This window comes from Phoenix dactylifera, unplaced genomic scaffold (genome assembly GCF_009389715.1).
Source record: "Phoenix dactylifera cultivar Barhee BC4 unplaced genomic scaffold, palm_55x_up_171113_PBpolish2nd_filt_p 000488F, whole genome shotgun sequence".
Classification (NCBI taxonomy): domain Eukaryota; kingdom Viridiplantae; phylum Streptophyta; class Magnoliopsida; order Arecales; family Arecaceae; genus Phoenix; species Phoenix dactylifera.
Window position 1 is genome coordinate 333,415 of NW_024067908.1, and position 16,987 is coordinate 350,401.

Below are 16,987 nucleotides of genomic sequence, written 5' to 3' on the forward strand. Positions count from 1 at the left end.
AGGAGTTTACCTTTCCTGCAGTACATCATAGTCGCAATTTTGGTTGCTTCACGGTCATCCATGTTTATACAAAGAATGGAACCTTTATGGAAGTTGATCTTCAGCCCGGCTGTGCTTACAAAAGCAAGGAGCACTAGTATGGCAGCAATAATACTGTCTCTTTTGCCAGCACAAAAATGAATTTAAGCAGATATAATATATTATTCCATCACATAGCAGTAAACTGTGAAAACATCAATAGTTATTGGAAACTGACAGGTTAAAAAACAAATAGTTGTCAATAGGTTTCAAACATTACCTATGACACAGCATTACAGCCTAGTAAATACAAGCTATTTAATAATTCAAGGAAAGAACAATCCATCAGTTGATTTGTTACACAGTATAATCACTGCATAGAGTATAAACCAAATGAAACTATTTTGAGAAATGCAGTTCAGACTTCAAAAATAAATCCAACTACATAAAAATAGCATGAAAGATTATTCTGATAATAGAACTTAATCTTGAGTTTGGCGGATTTTACCAAGCAATGATACTCCAACAAATTAAACAGATTGCAAAAGAGATTAAACTAGTAAAACATAAGAACTCAATGAAGCTGATATAGCAACAACAAGAACCCAATTAAAGATGTTCAATGCCCATGGTCACAAAGCCCAAAGCAGAATCATTCAAGAAGTTCTCTTATGAACTTATCCCACCATCATTCAATGAACTTGCTAGGTGTCCAACACTCAAGAAACAGATTACCTTTGCAGACAAGAATGATGTGAGGTGAAGAGCTTGTCAGAGGACAACAATATGTGGTGATCATGATGCACCTATTTACATAGTTGAAGCACCTGTTAACCTTATATCAATGCGTGGAATATGTGCAATCTTGTCCCAATCCTCGCCTATCTCCCTCTCACATCGACGCTCCAAAAGAGGACAATGTCTGATGCTGAGATCCTGAAGCGTCGTAAGCAGCCGCATCCCATCAGGCAAGCTTGCCAGATTGCGACAATTTATAATTTCCAGACACCGGAGTGATGTGAGGCCACCCAGCCATTCGGGTAAAGCAGACAAGCTGGCACATCTGTAAATCTTTAGACGACGGAGTGAAGTAAGAAGACACTGCTGCGGCCCTCCTTCCCCTAAAGAGCTCAAATTTGGGTGATTGCCAATGGTCATGTTCCGAAGTGAAGAGAAGTGCTGCACAATACCTTCTGGCAAACAAGTTAGATCTTCACATCCATCAATTCTTAAATCCTCAAGGGCTGTGAAGTACTGCAGCCTGTTCCACCAGGATGGTGATGGTGCTCTACAATTATAAATGACCAGTTTCTTGAGGTGTGAAAATGATGATGAACCCAGATTGATTCTGTCACCAGCTAACAATAGCTCCATTTTGCATTTCTGTATATTCAAACTCGTGATTGAGGATGGAATGGATGGTTGCACTGTCAAATTGGGACAGCCTACGGCTCTGAAAAAAGTGAGGCGAGGGAATGTCTCTCTTCCAGGTATTGCAAGCAGCAATTCCTCCAAATTAGGTATGTTCATGAATTGAAGACTTTCAAGTGAGGGAAAAGTGCCTGTGTCACCATAGAACTCTCTGTTGATGTTCCTTAAAGCAGAAAACCTGATTAAAATTAGAACTTTAAGTGATGGAAGTTGTGCAAGTGGTGGAAGACGTGTGCATCTTTCAAAATTAGATAGATTGATTCGGACCAGACTTGTATAAGATGACAATGGTTCTATTGCTGTCATCCATACTGGAAAATTGATGCCCCCATACTCTTTTATCTCCAGCTGCTCCAGATTACTATGCGGTTTGAGGCCTTCTAGAACATTCTCCACATTTTCGCCTGGCACTGAATCTGCCTCTCTTTTCCAGTTTAATTGCAACATTCGCAGCCCCCTTTTTGCCTTCAACTCAGCTTCCACAGCTTCCTCAGGATTCTTCAAATGTTGGAGATTATTGACTTCGAGATAACCTCTTATTAGGTTCAGGCCTTGCAGCTCAGCAAAGGTACTTCCACAATCCTCACCCACGGTGAACATTGTTAATGTCTGAAGATTACGTAATTGCCCCATTCCCGAGGGCATTCGTTCCAACAATTTGCATCCACTTATATCCAGATGCCTAAGGTTGCTCAAGTTTTTTATTCCTTTAGGTAACTGACGCAGTTCTCTGCAGCTTCGAAGGTTCAGTGTTTGCAGGTTATGGAGATGAGTGATAGAGTTCGGTAAAGTTTCAACCTCAGTCCTTGACAGGTCAAGAAACCTCAGATGTTCCAGCTTGCCAATTGCATTAGGAAGCTTTATAATTCTACACCCACTCAAATCGAGAACCCGCAAATGAGTTAGAGTAGATAGCATATTTTTAGGAACCTCTGCAGGACTGCGACTGTGGGAGAAATAGTCACCTGGTTGCAGCACAAGGAATGACCTCAGCTTTTTTGCCTCAGAAGAGAACTTTCAAATTGTTAATGACATCTCATTACAAATTAATGATGAATAGTGGCATCTTTCAGGAATATTTTTCTGGCCTCCAACTTCCATGGTCAAGCATTCTTCACCTGCAATTGATTGAGCAAGGTCATGGACTAGATCATGCATCTTACATGTTATCACACTACCATATAAATACTCTGTGACTTCTTGGAAAAAGGAACTCCAAAGCAACACGTTGAAATACTCATTACCAGCATCCTCCTCAGGCATCCCTTCATCAGTTGGCGAAATGAAACCTTCTGCTACCCACATCTCAATTAGCACATGTTTCCTAATTTCATAATTTTTCGGGAACAATGAACAATACGCAAAACACTGCTTCAACCGAGATGGTAAATGATCATAACTCAACCTTAGGGCAGGAATTATTTTAGTTCTTTCCTGTGATAATCTCCAAATTTCACTATCTCTGATAGCTAACCACTCTGCTTCATCTCTTTTAGTGCTCATTAGGCTTCCGAGAGCCTTCACCGCTAAAGGCACCCCTCCACATTTCTGGACAATCTCCTTTCCAATTGCTTCTAAACTTGGAGTCTCCTTCACTCTCTCCATTCCAAAAGCCTTATGCTTGAACAGAGTCCAACAGTCATCATCTGCTAAAACTTTTAATTGGACGGGAGCAATGCTACCCATCATCATCGCAATTCTCTCGTTCCGCGTGGTTACAATGACTTTGCTTCCAGCTGCGCTGCCTCTCAGCAAGCACTTGAAATCATCCCACTTCTCTGCGTTCTCGTTCCAAACATCGTCGAGAACAAGCAAGAATTTCCTCGCTCGGAGCAGCGATCGGAGATGGAGCTGCATGGGTTCCAATTCACATAGGCGGCAATCCTCTTGAGTGACGCATTCTATCATCGCCCTTGTCAGCCTCCTTATGTCAAAATCTTCGGAGACGCAGATCCAAATCCGAAGCTCAAAGTCGCTCTTAATCCTTTCATCATTATAAACTAATTTGACAAGAGTGGTCTTGCCGAGACCCCCCATGCCGACTACCGAAACTATAACGACATCCTTGTCGCTACCGGTATCAACCAACAAATCAACCAATTTCTCCCTGTCCCCGTCTCTTCCAATAACCTCAAACTCATCTACCGCCGAACTCGTGTGCCGATGGCCGATTTCCACCCGCCTATCCGAGACAGGCCCCTCTCTCAAATGAAACTTGATTCTCTCAGCTGCAATCTCATCCAATCTCTTCGTAATCTTCTTGATTTCCCTAGCCATCCGAAAGCGAAATGCAAGAGGAAGGGGAAGTGAGAAGAGTCTGCTTACTTTTCCGTGTCGCCGCCTTCGCCGGAGAGCTACGATGTGGAATTTGTCGACCACGTCGTCAGCATCGTAGGCTGCATCCTTGAGCTTGCGCAGCCAGTTGTGGAGAGCTTTCTCGCGGGGTGATCGCTCCTCGGCGTCTTCGAGGACGTCTTGGATGGTGGAGAGAGCGCTCTGGAGCTTTTTGATGTCTCTCCGGACTTTCTTTAGCGGGGCAAGCTCCTTCCACGAACCGGTGGCCAGCTTCCCGATTACTACTCTCAGAAGGGCGGACACGGCCGCGGCTTCCGCCATTAGAAAGCTAGAATTCGAGATTAATTGGATGAAATTGGTGGAGTTTTCGGAGGAAGATGAGCCACTAGGCGGAGGATTTTCTCCTCTCTCCTTCTCTCTCCTTCTCTCTCCCTTCTCTTTGCTTGCTCGGGGAAGAGCGAGAAGACCGATATCCCCGAGCAAGAAGACCGAGAGAGAAGTAAACGCTCGCGAATCTGGGGATGCCTGCCTGCCAAGGGAGTGCTGGCTTGCGGAATTGGTATTCCCCATGGTGCTGGGCCCGTCGGCTGATGGAGGAAGCTATCATTCCTAATTTTTTTTAGTTACAGCGAGCTGTTTAGATTTGAGAACGCATGGCAGCTTTCTTCGGTCTGACAAAGAGGTGGGCAACAACAGAGACCTTCCTGTGGGATTTCTTCCAAGGCTTACCTATAGCAGAAAAGTAGGAGAGCTTATCTAGTTTATCGTTATTGGCTAGATATGAATGTTCGAGTCTTTAAAAACAAAAATGCACATCCAAGGTTGGTGATGAACCAAGCTCTTAATCATGCGGCCGAGGTTTTTGGCATTACCACGTCGTCGTCTTTTGGGCCAGTTAGGAAATTTGGGGCTCCCACTCTGCTCTTGTAGCACCCAAGACTATATTCATATTCTAGGAGCCTCCACCTTCTAGTTTTTTCAAGGTAAACTTCGATGACAGCATCAGCGGGGGAGAAAGTAGCGGAGATGCCGGATTTGTCATCAAAGATCAGGAGGCCAGATCCGTGGCGGCCAGAGGTCGATGGATCTTTAAGCAAACTATGGGAGGGTGTCTCCTATGCGAGGTGAGTGCTGGGCACGGACTGTATCGTCCTTGAGGGAGATTTTGCCACGATGATCGAGTGGATCTAGAACAAAATGCGATTGATTCACAACAACTACCGACTTTTCGGTGCGTGCACTTCCCATTGGACTACTCATGCCAATAAAAAGGCAAATAGTGCAGTTGACCGAGTGGCATCCTTTGTGGCTCAGCATTCCGGGGGTTTCATTTAGGACAACCATGCCTTGGTTCTGTCTTTCTTGTATTCTCTCATTATTTTTGATCTTATGGATTGTATCTACATTCGTTATGTGTGAGTTGCCGTTGTACCCCAAAAAAAAAAATTTTTGACGGAATATTTGAGGAAAATCCGACATGCCAATGGAAGGGCCGGGGCTGCTGAGCCATGATATTTAAGTAACTAGAGTTTTGTCAAGTTTTGGTGCTTGACGCAACCAAAGCATGGTTCCATCCAGATTAAGCTAGTCTACGGAATCAGATTCAATAATCTGCGTGTAATCGGCTCCAATTTCAAAAAACCGTATCCTTTTTTAAAAAAGAAAACGTGGATCTAAATTATTTAAAATCTTCATCTTCTTTTGGAATCTGTAGCTAGGCCTATTAACGAGTCGAGCGGAGAGTCTCGGGCTCGACTCGTTTCACAGAATCTCGGGCTTGGTATCGAGCTCTATATTAAGCTCGAACTCGGGCTTGCTTGCCAAAGTAAAGGCTCGAGCTTGAGCTCGTAAAGCTCATTTCAATTACCAACTCATGCCCGAGCTCGAGCTCGATAAAAGACAAAGAAAACTTGATAGAAGAAGAGAGGCACCGAAGAAACCCTAGCTTCTCTGCTGCTAAGTTCTGGGGCCTTGGGTTGGACGCAGGGGTAGGAGAGGAGGAGCCTCTAGACGAGCGGTGCCCCAACGTGGCAAATCCAGATCTACCTTGGGTTGGAGAGGAGGGGTAGGAGAGGAGGGCCTTGGCCCTTGGGTTGGACTTGGACGCAGAGTTTTCAAGATCGATCTAGATCTGGCTGCCCACGGTTCCATTGATGGCGTGATCTCGACCGTCGGATCCTAAAGCCGCCCTTTCATTTGGTCGTCAGTGGGCAGTGTTAAGTCACGAGCTCCTTTTGGGCTCGTGAGCTGCTCGGGCCCGAGCTCGGTCTCTTTTGACTAACGAGCCGAGCTCGAGCCGAGCTTTTATCGGGCCGAACCCAAGCCAAGCCTGAGCAGCTCGGCTCGTTAATAAGCCTACCTGTAGCTAACTCATGGATCTGAATTTGGATAGCCCAGCCCGAATTGAATTAGGTGTGAAAGAAAACCAATCTACCCTTGCATCCTCAGGGCATGTCTCGGCATTTATCATTCTCTCTCAGATTGACTATAGAATTACAAATAAACAGTTCGAGAGATTGAGAGTCCGTGAATTATACAAATAAGAGATTTTCGGGATACAAGAACACCCTTTTAAATGGATTTCGATATCTTAAAACATGAGATTGGCAAGGCAGCGATCTATCCTAATTCTATTTTTTTTCCCTCATGCGTCGATTAAGAAATCACAACCTTCACGAAGATAAATGGCGGAATCGCAAAGTAACTTGGAGAATACCGGGGGTTATGGAGAAACATTCGTATGCATGAGAATGGTGCAACCTTGTTTGGTCACAAAAGTTAAAAGTGAAACACAAGGAAAACATATAAAGAGTTAATATGATTAAGAAACTAGTTTTCGGTACTCCCTAGTTGTTTTCCAAATGTTCGATCATATTCTCCAAAGATTTCCTCTGGGTTTTCTTTTTAGATGTTTTGTGGAAGTTTTACTATGCCTATTGCCTCATAGGCAACTGAACCAAATGTCCAGACGGATTAAAAAACATGATTTAGATGCTTTGGAACGGGCAGTTTTAACTGTGACAGGAATGACTTCCTAGTTTGTTGGAGGAGAATGATTAATTTCAGACTCTCTCATGTTCATATTTTGCAGCAATTTCTTGCATTCTCAGATGGAAATGATTCCATAGATTGATCTGCAATGCCATCTAGTACACAGCAAGGACAAAAGATCATGATTCAACTTACATCAATGGAATTGGCATTTGGGTTTTATTTAACAAGAACATGCATTAGGCGAACAAAGAAAATAGAAGAAACAGCAAAAGCTTAAAAAGTAGAGAACAATTTAATAACTATGAATATATACAAATGCATGGAAAGACAACAAGCTGTGGTAAAAGCAGCAACAGCAGGTAACACTGAGGATATGATAAATTTGTGATTACTTAATACATCATGAATAATTTTTCGACTTGCAGGATTTGTAAACAATGCAATGGTTGGTGATTCGTGAACCATATGAAGGTATTATCTTGACCAACTAAAAAATCATGAATTACTATATCCCTGTGAATGATTTGGAGGATCTTGTGCTGTTGATTTCCACTCGGTTCATTGCATGTGGAAGCCACACTCCTGTTTCCTAACAATATAATGTTGAATTCTTCTTAAAAATCAATATATTGATGAATGCTACCACCTCATCTTCATAGATAGCTTCTTTTATGGGCAATTGATCATTAAACAAGCTCCTACAAGAAAAAAATAGGCTCTGCTATTCGACTCTGCACATGATATGAAGAGAGAAAATAAACATGTCAAACATGAAAGACTTGGAGGACGAATCAAACATCCTCAGTCTCAGTATACTATCTATTTCTTTATTTCGAAAAAAATTAGAAACATACTTGTGTGGCAGAGCATGGAGATACATGAGATAGCTACTTTTGTGACTTCCCAACTATCCAAATCCACCATCGCAGAATAAGATACAACCAATGTTGTCAATCAAGACGGTGGAGAAGATATTCAACTTCAACAATCTTGGTCAGAGGTATAACCCAATCTCCATAAAGACGATAAACCACCGAGGGATCAACCTTATAGTTGGTCCGGTTACTGTCACCGTCACCTGTATCGATCTTCTTATCCAAGTTTATGTCTTGTCCAAACACCATGGCCTTCTTCTTCACTCTTCTCTTGACCAATTCTTCTTGGCTTTCAGATGTTAACAATTTCATCAAAGCATCCTTGTCCTGTATAAAAGGGATATATAATAACTATTGAACTCGCAGAAAGTTTGTACAGAGGGTGACGAAATCAGCACATTAAGCTAAATGGAACAGCAGTATTAGAATTTTAAGGGTGATGGTGGACCTGAGCACGGATTGCAGGATCATAGTCTTGCGGGGCCTCTTTGTACTTTGCTTCTGCTACAAATCTTCCATAGTGAATTCTTCTTGAGAGGGCCTGAGAAAAATAAAATGCTGCTCAGAACCAGCATTTAGTTATAAGGATAAACCATTCAGATTTAACAACCGTTACCTGCAAACATACAAGATCTTTTGCTGCTGTTAGTGCATAGTTACCATCATTTCCCCTTGTGGTGAACAGTGGAAGCAAGTCATTAAAATACATATACTCTATGGCCTTGGTCACATTAACAGAAGCAGCTGCCGGATGCAACACCTGCACTTGGAATAGAATAGAGAACACTTCAGAAACAAATGCTGAAAATGTGGAGCCAAATGTTGGACTGGGCCAATTACCTGTGGGAACTTGTAAGGAGGAACTGAAGACGATGGCAGATTATTGGGGAAGAAGGGAACCTCCTCTGGGTTTCGATACCGTCCAGCCTATAAAATGTTTACCAGATCTTAAAATTCTTCATGTAATGAAAAATATTATGATAAATAAGGATATAGAGCAACAACCCAATCTCTATGGGGATAAGGAGACAAGACACTAATTATTTCTGCTGAACTTTGTGCATTGGCCTTGAGAACAGGAAGAAATGATGCTCACTTTTTACAATCTACTAGCATGCTATAGATTGAATTAAACCAATGCAAGTATCATGCAATTTTTGCACAAGATGCACTTCATACCCATGAGTGAATTATCGAAAGCACCTTAAATCGACAGAATGGATATGAATAGCAAGAGAATTTTGTATTGTCAGAAGTATCCATCACCATGCATCTACATTGTGCAGATAGTTTGTAAATTTGTTTGTAATTTTATATCCAACAGTTGTAGGCTGCGAAAACTGTTAACTCTGGTTCTTGGGAGATCAGACCATCATTTTGTTCATTAATGTGAAGTGTTGCAAATCAACCGTGGTACTTATTTTCAAACATGTTTGCCAAAATAATTTTCTCCAGTTAATTATACTGCTTTGTAAAGTAAATGTTCCAAGAAGTGTCCAAAACCACGAGACTACATATATAACTTATGGCTTGAGGCAATGCTTTAAGATATGTCTGAGGAGATGTTGATGGGAAAGCATAGCAACGATGCCTGAATGTTTCATATGGTTAGGCAAAGTAAAAGCTAGAAGATGGGCAACTACTCCAAACCACGTTTATCTCTCTATTATGGCTTCTTATTCATCTGTCACATCGCACAACATGTTTCTGCAACATAATTAACTTAAGAATTGACAAACTGAGACTTTTATTGGGAGGATTCAAGTGCAGAGTAACTGAATTTCATCTTCCTTTTATGGTTTTTTATTCATTTATTCTTCCATCTTTTTTCACAACATGTTTTTTCCCAACACAATTAAATTATAAATTGGCAAACCAAGATTTCTAATGGTAGGATTCAAGGCCATAATAACTGAATATCCTCACAAGGAGAAATAGCCCATTGTTGGGTGAGGTCCTCCAACTCAAGAACCATCCGAACTGAATAAGAGTTGAGAGAAAGCAAAACATGAGCTCGATCCATCCTTGTTGGATAAGCATACGTGAGTAAAACAGTAAACCTAAGAGATGAATGGAAATATTCTGAAACAAAGGAACCTAAGATGTATATATCCCTCAGATAATTCATATCTTACCGTTTAGAAACCATTAATGGTACACCGAAGAGCAAAAGGATAGGTAATCAGACATAATGTGAATACCGAGCTCTCAAGAACAACTATACAACGCCCACAACCGCATCCAACAATCAAAATATTTCTGAGAATATATCCTATGCCAAACCACAATCTCATATTGTCCATGTTTCAGATGCTGCTGCTCTCCTTTAAAATGATCATCATTTGTACGCTCTCCCAAATAAATCCCTATCGGAAAAAAATATTTTTCACAAACGTTTTAAGTGGTGATGAATTCCTGATGTAATAACTTGGATGCTATAGAGTAATTAGATTAGTATTTGACGCAAATAAGATAGAGATAAAGTAAATCGGTTGGCGTTTGCCATAAATAAGTCAGACCGGAGCTAGCGAGTCATTTGGAATCGCAGCCATAAAACCCGGAACGATCAACCAAAATTCATAGCACGAAAGAAGATAAGCTGAGAATGATAGAAGAGAAAAAAGATCACACCTTGGCGTGAACAGCCTCCGTCTCCCCGACAAAGAGCTCGGCAAGGGAGATCTTACCATGGAGATAGGAGGGATCGTAAGTCGGGGAATTGTACGGGTATTTGGCCCTCTCTATGAGGCTGAACACAATCGTGTCCTCCTCCCTGGTGAGGAAAGCTCTCACCGAGTCGAGCGTCGGTCCTTCCAGAGAATCTTGGAGACCCCGACAATGGCAGAAAGAAGAGAAGATGAGTACACCATAAGCAAAGGAGAGGAAACGAGGAAACATAGAGAAAGACGGAGTACTAGGAGAAGAAGCCATTGAGAGAGAGAGAATGAAGAAACCTCTGCTGGCGGAGGCTCGCATTCTGCAGCATCAATCTGCATCCACTTCGTTGTTTTTGTTCTCTCTAATTGGAAATAATTAATTAGTTGGCTCGTTTTAAATTCTGAAATCTAGCTGCATGGTTATCTTCTACGTTAGCATGCGGTTATCTTCCATATTTGCATCACCTTATTTAGCTTGATATGCTACCATTTATAGCTGACCCCTCTTATTTTATTTAGCTTGATATGATGACATTTATAGCCGATCCTTTTTGCTTTATTTAGCTTGAAATGTTGTCTTTGATAGCTGATCATAATTACTTCCTTATCTATCCATGTATCATATATTATATAACTTGTATTATACTAAAAAATACAATATAATATCAGATTTTTCTGATTTCCACCAGTATTTGCCATGGTATCAGGGTGCACTGTGGTTCTTAGTTGGGTTGCGGTCTACTCCCGAGTTTTTGTTCGATGCTTTTCCTTCAGCCACAATCTCTCTACTCCAACCTTCATATTGTTAGATAAACAATCCCTAATTGAATTAGTCCTTACACCATTCATAACTCCAAATAAATCTCAAATAATTTTCTCTAAATAAATTCCTTATAACTCTATGTAACTCCCACATGACCAAAAATCCAAAAGACATGTAACTCCTCACCATACTAATATGCAATTATTGAAAATAAAACCATAAGTTACTAAATATTAAAAACTAAGTTTAGTAACCAACACCCCTCCTTAAACTTGGTTTTGCAACTCCAATCAAACTCCTTAACTTGCAAAAAATTTCACTCCCTAAGAGGTTTAGTTAATATATCTGTTACTTGATCTTGAGATTTGACATGTACAAGCTCAATCTCCTTGTCCTTCACGTGCTCTTTTATAAAATGATATCGAGTATCAATGTGCTTGCTTCTTTCATGATAGATGGGGTTCTTGGCTAGTGATATGACAGATTTGTTGTCAATGAATAATCTTGTAGGTTGTTTTTGTGGAAATTGTATCTCCTTTAGTAGCTTTCTTAGCCAAATTGTATGACAAACATCGGAGGGGGCAGCTACATATTCGACTTCACATGTAGAAAGTGTAACAATTGGCTGCTTCTTCGAACACCATGTGAATGCAGTGTCTCCCAAGTAAAATACATAGCCAAAAGTACTTTTTCTGTCATCTAAGTCTCCTCCTCAATCGTTATCCGAGTAACCTACAAGACAAAAATCTTTGAAAGAAGAATAAAATAAGCCTTGTCCAATAGTACCTTTGATGTATCGAAGGATTCTTTTAGCGGCCTTCAAGTGATATGATTTTGGCTCCTCCATATAACGACTCACAAATCCAACTCCATATAATATATCCGGCCTTGTGCATGTCAAGTAACGAAGACTTCCAACTAGGCTCTTGAACATAGTAGGATCAATCTTTTCTGTATCACCATACTTCGTTAATTTTGTGCCACATTCCACCGGAGTGTTTGCTGGATTACAATCTTCCATCTTGAACTTCTTTAATATTGCCTTTGCATATCCTTCTTGTAAAATGAAAATGCCATTTTCATTTTGCTTCACTTCTATGCCCAAAAAGTAAGACATAAGGCCAATGTCTGTCATTTCAAACTTTCGAATTATAGATTTCTTGAATTGCATAAACATGTTTGGATTGCTTCCTGTGAAGATCAAGTCATCCAAGTAGGACTGCATTGGCGATGTCTTTGTGATACCTAGCAGTTTTTTTAAGACTTCCTTCTTCCTGTTTGGGACTCCTGTGGATAAATTGGCAACTGATTTGGAAAGGGGTCGGTCAATCCAATGGTGCAACCTCAACATCAGAAGGGGCAGTGGTCGACAAAGAATCGTCGAATGGGCATCTATGTTTCCAAAGACAATGACGGAAGTAGGACAATCTCGCTTTTTTACCTGTGGGTGATCGTGAAGTCGAAAACACAGGCTTTGGACGATCCGCCTTCAAGCCTTTCCTCCTCACATCAATCAGATTCCAATGTTCACAAGCCCTCCACCGCACAAGGTGGTTCTCCTTGCAATGTCTTTCTACTCGCCCGACAATACTGACTTGAACCGGCTCCCGCACCTTACTGAGCTATTCATCAAATTTCCACATTTCATCACTTCATCAAATGAAAAGCCGGATGGAAACGTTGAAGTTGCACGAGCAGTTCCATGTCCCCCGGCAGCAGTGAATTGAGCAGGTTATTCTGTAGCTTTACATCGGGATCCTATCCCGGCTAGCGGCGCGGCGAAAGAAGCAGAGGCACCCCCCCCCCCCCCCCCCCCCGAATGATCGGTGCGGCGGTTAGGCATCCTTAGGCACTTCTTTCTTCACACACCATAACATAAATAAGAAAAGAAACTTGCTTGGTTGGAAGAATATATAAGGCAGAACGGTAAGAAAGACATTATTAGGCTGCTTTGTCAATCTATAGAGGTAGAGAGCTTTGACCGGGAATGCCCCTTCTCTCTCATAGCCCTGCCCTAACATACAAGCAAACAAGAAATATATCTCCATTTTCATTCACCTTACTATAGAGTGCATGCTCATAAGGACACTTCATAAAATTATTTTCAAGGAAGTAAGAATCAATTCTTTGGTTCCACGCTCTTGGAGCCTGCTTTAAGCCATATAAAGCCTTATTTAGCTTGAGAACTTTCTCCTCTTCTCCTTTTTTGATATAACCTTGTGGTCGTTCAACATATATTTCTTCATCAAGAAAACCATTCAAAAAAATGCCGATTTTACATCCATTTGAAATATTTGCCATTTAAATTGAGCCGCCAAAGAAATTATCAATCTAATTGTTTCCATACGAGCAACGGGAGCAAATACCTCTTTATAATCAATACCTTACCTTTGACTATATCCTTTGGCCACCAACCTTGCTTTGTACTTTTCTACATCACCTTGTGCATTCTTCTTCATCTTGTATACCCATTTTACTCCAATTTTACCCATGTGGTAAAGTAGCTAACTTCCATGTGTCATTTTTCTCAATAGCCTTGATTTCTTCATCCATAGCCTTCTTCCATTTGTGATCTTTAATGGCTTCTTCAAAATCTATAGGCTCACAATTGGCAAGAAGACAAACAAGAGTTAGATTATTTTCATTCTTTGTTACCTCATATATTTCACTTAGTCTTCTCATTTTGCTTGGCTTTGAACTTGGTTCTGCTGGGAATAAAGATGAAGATGGTGTAGTTGCTTGTAACTCTTCATTTCTTGGTTACTCTTCTTCAATAAATGTGCCGGATTGCCTTTTTTCTTCTTGAGAACTTCAATCCCATGTGCCTTCTTCATCAAATTCAACATCTCTACTAACAACAACTTTTCCATTACATAGATTATATAATTTATACCCCTTTGAGCGAGCATCATAACCAATGAAAACATATTTAGTACTTCTATCATCAAGTTTAGTTCTCTTTTCTTCTGGTAAATGAGCATAAGCAATACTTCCAAAAACTCTTAAATGAGAAACAATAGGCTTCTTACCGGACCATGCTTCTTGTGGTGTGATATTTCGTAAGCCTTTTGTGGGGCATCTATTCAAGATGTAAACGGCATAATTTGCTACTTCGGCCCAAAATTGCTTCGGCATACCTTTGCTTTTCAACATGCATCTCACCATATCAAGAAAAGTACTCTATTTCTTCTTTCTACAACTCCATTTTGTTGTGGAGAGTATGAAACCATCAAAGTCTACGAATTCCATTCTCTTCACAATAAGCTTCAAATTCTTTAGAAGTAAATTCTCCACCTCTATCGGATCTCAAGGATTTAATAGTATAACCACTTTCTTTCTTAACATATATCTTGAATCTTTTGAAAGTACTAAAAGCTTTAGATTTGTTTTTTAAGAAATAAATCCATATTTTTCTACTGAAATCATCAGTAAAAGTGAGAAAATATTTGTGCTCACCAAAAGAGCTAGGAACAATTGGCCCACAAACATCTATGTGCACAAGTCCTAGTGGCTCCCATGCTCGATATGTTGCTTCATTTGGAAAGCTCCTTCTATGATGCTTGCCGAGAAGACAACCTTCACAAAGCTGCTTTGAATCTTCTATGAATGGCAATACCTTCACCAAATCATGCTTAGATAAAAGCTTTAAAGCACCAAAGTTAAGATGACCATATCTCAAATGCCAAAGCCATGATGAATCTTTAAAACATGCCTTCAAAGACATAGCAACTTCACTTTAAATGTTTAGAAGAAACATTCTATTCTTTGTCATTTCAATATTTGCAATCAATCTATTTCTTGAATCTCTTATAGAAAGAGTACGATTTTGCATTTGAATATTGTAATCTTTTTCCAAAAGTTGCCCCAGGCTCAAAATATTATTTTTCATATTTGGCACATAGAAAGCATTAGAAATAAATGTATGAGTGCCATTCTTCAAACGAATCAAAATAGTGCCTTTGCCCCTTACCAGAATTTTAGAAGAATCTCCAAAAGTAACTTGACCACCGACTGATTCATCAAGCTCCGCAAATAAGCTTCTTTTGCCACACATGTGATTGCTCGCTCTAGTATCAAGATACCATGCTTCCTCTTTGTTGCTTTGTTCTCCTTTATATGCTAATAATAATAGAAATGGCTCTTCTTCTTCATTTCTCTTTCCACCATAATTAACCTTCTCATCAATTTGATTAGTAGCACTCCAACAATTTGAAGAGTAGTGCCCAAACTTCTTGCAATTATAACATTGAATATTAGATCTATCATACCACTTTCTTTCATATGGCCTTCCTCTACCACGTCCTCTTCCTCTTATAGGATTTGAACCTTGCTCCTTCTCTTTATTGCTTGATGAGCCACGATTGATTCTTCCTCTTCCTCATCCTCGGCCACGGCCTCGACCTCGTCCTCGGGCTCTTTCTTGAGTTCTCCCATAATTTTCTTTTGTAGTAAGCTTCTTTTGTAGAACTTGTTCCAATGGCTTTTCTTTCTTACTTTTGTTAAGCTTTTTCTCATGAACTTGCAAAGAGCCCATAATTTTTTCAATTGTCACTTCCTTCAAATCTTTGGATTCTTCTATGGCTGCAACAATAAAATCAAATTTCGGGTCCAAAGACCGCAACACCTTTTCCACCACTCGAACATTGGTTAGAGTTTCACCATTTCTCCTTAATTGAATAACAATCACCATAACTCTTGCAAAATAATCAGCAATAGATTCTGAATCTTTCATTTGAAAAGATTCAAAATCACTTCTAAGGCTTTGAAGACGAATCTTCTTTACCTTATCAATACCCTTGTATGCTTTTTGAAGAAATTCCTAAGCTTGTCTTGATATTGTAGCAGCTCAAACAATCTCAAAGGTGGCTTCATCTAACCCTTGATAAATCAAGAAAAGAGCCTTCTTGTCTCCCTTAGCGATTGCCTTTGATTCTCCGTCAAAGTCGCCTCGTCTTCAGGCTCTACATAGCCTTTTTCAACCATTCCCATGCATCTTGCGAGCCAAGAAGTGCCTTCATTTTGATGCACCAATTTTCATAGTTGTCTTTGGTGAGTTGAGGAATTGAAAATGCCATTGTATTGTTGGCCATTAGATCAATCTAGCTCTGATGCCACTCTGTTAGATAAGAAAATATTAGGAAGAACACTCAAGAAGAAAGTTTGGAAGAAAAATAATTTTCATTCAACTCACATAAAAAACAATTAGAATACATAGATATTTATAGGGACTTTAGATGGTCTTTTAACCTCCCTAATTGAATTAGTCATTACACCATTCATAACCTCAAATAAATCTCAAATAACTTCCTCTAAATAAATTTCTTATAACTCCATATAACTCCCACATGACCAAAAACCCAAAAGACATATAACTCCTCACCATACAATTATTGAAAACAAAACAATAAGTTACTAAATATTAAAACTAAGTTTAGTAACCAACACATATGACTCGGAGCCAAGTTGTTTATCAATCTATAGAGATCGTAGCTTCGTTGCAATTGGTCATGCTCCTTCTGGGACTCACATTTGATCCAACTCGAAGCCTTTCTACCATTTTGAAAGACTGGATCAAATCACCTCTTCCTTGCTCAAGTGCAAGATTTGCTCCCTATCTGTTCCCGCTCTTCCTTTTCATGAACACCTTGTGTCTTGTCAGAAACTCGATTTTATTAATTTTCTTTATTAGTTATTATCTTTTTAGTATCGTTCTTTGACATCATGAACTATGTTTACTGTGCTTTTTAACTTTGGTTGCATCCTTTATAGCTACCAAGAAGCAATTCTTGCTTGCTGAACTCAAGTTTTTACTAAAAGCAGTTGAGTACTCTTGCAATTAATAGACAGTTGATAATGTGTTCTTTGTTCACTCACCGCAAGATATGGTACTTTGAATGCTAATCGAGATAAGGCCTTTGCCAAATTCTTGGAAGGTTAGCAATATGCCAGACCTC

At 40.1% G+C, this 16,987-nt stretch overlaps 1 long non-coding RNA gene and 1 pseudogene across 2 annotated transcripts; both read right to left on the reverse strand.

The window, feature by feature from the left end:
- Window positions 1-461: 461 nt before the first annotated feature.
- On the reverse strand, window positions 462-4,489 carry LOC103717202 (annotated as a pseudogene).
- A 2,876-nt stretch (window positions 4,490-7,365) lies between these two features.
- LOC120106195 lies at window positions 7,366-8,097 on the reverse strand. 2 transcript variants are annotated; one of them, XR_005508407.1, is made up of 3 exons: window positions 8,062-8,097; window positions 7,593-7,940; window positions 7,366-7,469 (listed from the first exon to the last, which is right to left on the reverse strand). It is a non-coding gene; the product is annotated as an uncharacterized LOC120106195 (long non-coding RNA). The 2 variants fall into 2 exon arrangements; XR_005508406.1 differs by having other exon boundaries at window positions 7,366-7,940.
- Window positions 8,098-16,987: the final 8,890 nt, after the last annotated feature.